Here is a 4799-nt window from a genome sequence, read left to right on the forward strand (position 1 = left end):
CAAGTGAGTATAAATCACACATACAGAAATTTTTAAAACATTTGCTAAATGCCACGCGTACTTGGCAACAGGTTTTGTTAAACTAACACTTGCCGAGAACGATAATTAAGAAAATCATCATTTGAGCTTAACTTTGCTGCGAATCTGTAGCCCTTTAATCCCTTGCGTTAATTTCACGACGAATCATTCGTCACCATGATTATTTACCGAACTGCTTCAATAAACCATTATAATTCTGCAAGAAGACAACAGTTTCAACAAAAACACTGCATGTTTCTTTTCAGTGGTTACGTAACTGTTTTCTTGTACGTCGCGCACTCAAACTCCTGAGAGAAGTGGGTGAGGTACAATTGAGTGACTTCTGCATGCACTATGACAGATGTGGTCTGTAGCCTTCAAGCGGGCTATATAACAATACATTTCATTTCAAACAGCCACCCTAACTGAACTTGTCATTTCGACATTAGAGACAGGATTATGTCTCAGAAAATCATCACCTTTGTATATGAATTATCTGTGACAGAGGATTACGATCTTTTTTCTGCTAAACTAATAAACTTATATTGCACTGTTCCTTCTTCTTCCAGAATCGGTGATATAAGTTTGCATCTTTACTGTAACTTGCACTCTTCTTTAAATAATAATGCTGTTTGAATTATTTCCTTTTTATTTTGGTAGCATAGTACGAAACCATGCATTCCCGTGTAAATGAAGTTCGATTTATATAAATTTTTAGCAGTAAATTAATCGGAAATAGTCAGTTCGCCAGAAGTGCGTTTTCGTTTTCCCTTCTCAACATTTGTGATTCGAACCTGCAACCTATGTTTTATGCAAAGTCCGATTGTAATAATTATTATCATGGAAAACTAACCCTTTGCTCTAACAATAATCGATAGCGTGGTTTATCTCACTAAGCTCGCTGCTTTCCAGCAAAGACTGCTTAGTCTGATGCTACTTCTTGGTTGAGAATGAAAGTAAACTTATACGAAAAAAAAAATTTATGCTCCCAAGAAAAGGCTAACAAAGCTAACGGTAATTTTATGATTACATGGTTATTTTCTCAAGTGCAGCGTATTCTGTCTTTTCTTCGATAACTTTTTCTTTCATGAACCAATTTAAAATAAAAAAACCCACACAGACGAAAAAGGTGATACATTACAAATTCTTGAGTGGGTTCCCACGTATTGTCATCCAGTGCACTTACGTCGCACTAGAAAGCATATTATTTCGGGAATTAGATTAGAACATTTCTGCTAAAGTGTAAGTTAGGGAAACGGTAAAGCTGAGAGGGTAGGCCCACGATCAATGTACGCATACACTCCTTTCTTACGGCGAAATTCTATACCGCACCTGTCGCTCCGCTGTGTAGACCTCCCGAAAACTGTGAGCTAAGAGCTGGCAACTGCATTAACGTAATTACGAGAGTTTCCACGGGACGACGCTCAATTCTAATAGAATCGAAGCGATTCCGGGAGAGGGCCGCTGAGTCTTAGGAGTTCGCCAAACTTGGTGGATGTCACAAGTCCCGCGCGCGCTGAAGTACCGGCCCTCCACGGCGTTAACAGCTCGTCGAGAGCTCATTGTAAGCCGAGCGTCTTAAGGGACCGCTGCTTCCGGCGCTACACTGCAACCGTATATCGGAGTGAATGTACACTGATTGCCAAAACACGAGTCACTTACAGAGATACGGAGGTGAACAGAAACTCAGTACAGTGTAAACTACGACACAAAATATAACGTCTTACATTACCAAGCAGAAGGGTTGTACGTTACCCAATAGTACTTCGTTACATCACCCACATGCGAACAACAAAGTAGGGGGGAGCATGTGGCAGAATATGGTAATGAAGCAGAAAGGTAAAGTGGTGTTTCTTACCTTGTAGGTGCTACCAACTCGCTGATGTTGTTAGAACTGTGTCCAGGGGTCGAGGCGAAGTATCTAACAATGCATCGAAGAAATTACGTACTGTAGTCTTGCTTGTTCCGTGTCTATACATTTTCACTACACGTTTCTGCAAAATTCAGGCATTAATGACTCGTATGTAAGAAACATATGTTTGTTACACCTAAACTGCCACAGTCTTGATTGTATGCTCAAATTAATTATATATACGAAGACAGTAACTTGTTCTCGAAAGAACAGTTACTGTTGATGACCGTGCATCTTTTCCTTGGATTAAATGTTTTGGGTATACCTCGACGGTGACAGCTGAAAATGCGTGCCCCGACCGGGACTCGAACCCGGGATCTCCTGCTTACATGGCAGACGCTCTATCCATCTGAGCCACCGAGGACACAGATGAATAGCGCGACTGTAAGGACTTATCCCTTGCACGCTTCCCGTGAGACTCACATTCCCAACTGTCCACAATTCTACATTCTTACGGGAATCGCCAAAACGTGCGCGAATAATGAGTGAGTGGGCAAACGTCTATAAGGTACAATACATATGTAGAATTGTGGACAGTTGGGAATGTGAGTCTCACGGGAAGTGTGCAAGGGATAAGTCCCTGCAGTCGCGCTATTCATCTGTGTCCTCGGTGGCTCAGATGGATAGAGCGTCTGCCATGTAAGCAGGAGATCCCGGGTTCGAGTCCCGGTCGGGGCACGCATTTTCAGCTGTCCACATCGAGTTATATCAACAACACCTTCGGCAGCTGAGGTTTTCAGTTAGTCATCATTTACGCAAATTAATTTTTAAGTATATCAAATATTAATTATTTCTCATGTTGTTCACTGGATGTTACGTAATCTGAAATTGTGATCTTGTGGCAGAATGGGGTACACGTTGTTAATGGCTTTCGAAAAGCTAGAATTTTGTCTGCTGACAAGAATGTTTCTAGAAGCGAAGATTTCCTACCATCTTGAACCACTGATGTTGAGTTGCAACCATTAAAGAAAACATTAGTCCAAAAAAACAAAATAGAGCCAAAACAGCTATTTTGAACTCTTCTCATTGTAAGACCGAGGTAACTAATGCAGGGGAAGGAAAACTAAAGAAGAAAACATAGCAACATGGTACTAAATCGCGTCTTGAATTAGTCCAGAAGTCCATAAAAAGTCTGATGTAAGCAAAAAACGTAAAGCTACTTCGAACTGAAATCAACTAAGAAGAATTCTCCCAATTCCAAAACATACTAAAAATTAAAGTAGTCGAGATTCTCCAATGATTGTGGTGAATTATAAGATGCCGCTGAATGTCTTCACTACTTTCGACTTCTCTGAAGAAGGTTGACTCAGATGTAGCATACTCCTCAAGTTGGGTTTACAATTCATCTGTGGGGGTCGAAAGTTAAGACGAGGTTGTCCTTGTATGCACAAGATGCGAAACATGAATGTTTATAGTTTATATACCATTTCTAACTAATTTTTGTACGTGAAATATGTATAAACTGTTAGGATTTTATGATTAAGTTTTGTCTATTCTATACTATTCCCTTTTTTGCCTCGCGAATGGGGAAAAATGGAAAAAATTACCATTTCCCAAAATTTTCAGTATATGGGAAGCTACGTAGTTAGATGTTGATGTGGTGTAATATTTTGTAAGCTAATATTGTAATAAAGAGGTCTGAACCAATTTAACAGCTTATTATAAGTTTATTGTATCTCAAAATGACTTTTGAACATTTAGTACCCCATTCTGCCACAGGTTCCCCTACTTCTACGCTGTAGCATGTAGCACCATCATTCGTGATAATGTCAGTCGTGAAGTGACGTGGTATGGCCTCTTGAGAGTCTGTTAGCTATACTAATCCGTACCGTTCAACTGGAATCTCATCTGGATTCGGCGCGGCAGAGGGTGTGAAATGAAAGTATGGAATTATTGGCTGGGAGACCTCATCTCAGGCCGCATAGTGTAACTCTCTCCACCTAGCGCCACTTCGGTGACCTGATGAATTTTTGATGATTCCAACATAAAACCAGTACCTGAGTGAAGAAAATTCCAGACCCAACCAGGAATCGAACTCGGTACCCCAGGTCTAGAGACAGCAACGCTAAAAACTTAACCACGAGGTGAGAACAGATGGGCAGCTGTGAATGCGATTACTGTGGAAACAGTAGTAAACAAGGAGGAATGTCATATGTGGAGGTACCTACACCTGAGTGTCAAAGCCATAATTGCATGTTGTGTGAAAGAAAAATTGCAATGACCAAAGACAGGGCCAATGGAAAAAGCTCTTAATAAATTCCATGTGAAACGAAGACTTTATTTATTAAACGAATGGTTGTACGGTGGGCGTTTGAATGGCTGCCAAAAATGTGTAGTAGTCTTATTTATTCAAGTGGTGCGAGGGGCAGTGCTGGTCATACTTCTGTGGTAGTGCGTAAGAACTGAATGAGATCTCGTTCAGTATTGAAATGCAGTTGGCGTTGGGTCACATTGACGTGATCAAAAACATCACTTGTGGAGCTATTGAAAGCCATTTGTGTCCATAAACATCTAAATGATCCATATGAAAGTTTTACGTTGTAATCAAGGTATGAAATGAATGAGCCATAGTAAATATGAAACTCAGACTCCACTGCGTTGAACATTCTAGGAAATAATGCCACCTGGTGTTTACAACATTCTCTACACAATAGTACAGCCAGAAGGAAAAGTGAAAATTAAGTACACCCACAAATAAGTCCAGTTAACTCAGTTGCTGTGCATGAAGTGAAGGTTCCTTGTATGGCAACAGGCATACTAAATTTCTGTAGAATGACTATGACATATCCATAGCAACATCTTGTATCTGCACATTAAGCGAAAGCAACAGGATTCATCCCCATGTCAACTACTGAAAAGCGCCCTGACT

At 40.4% G+C, this 4799-nt stretch overlaps 2 non-coding genes across 2 annotated transcripts; one reads left to right on the forward strand and one right to left on the reverse strand.

Annotated features, from left to right (window-relative positions):
* Positions 1 to 2220: 2220 nt before the first annotated feature.
* Trnat-ugu (transfer RNA threonine (anticodon UGU)) lies at positions 2221 to 2294 on the reverse strand. Its single transcript has one exon. It is a non-coding gene; the product is annotated as a tRNA-Thr (tRNA).
* Positions 2295 to 2534: 240 nt separating this feature from the next.
* On the forward strand, positions 2535 to 2608 carry Trnat-ugu (transfer RNA threonine (anticodon UGU)). Its single transcript has one exon. It is a non-coding gene; the product is annotated as a tRNA-Thr (tRNA).
* Positions 2609 to 4799: the final 2191 nt, after the last annotated feature.

The sequence above is a fragment of the Schistocerca serialis genome, chromosome 1, assembly GCF_023864345.2.
Source record: "Schistocerca serialis cubense isolate TAMUIC-IGC-003099 chromosome 1, iqSchSeri2.2, whole genome shotgun sequence".
Taxonomy (NCBI): domain Eukaryota; kingdom Metazoa; phylum Arthropoda; class Insecta; order Orthoptera; family Acrididae; genus Schistocerca; species Schistocerca serialis.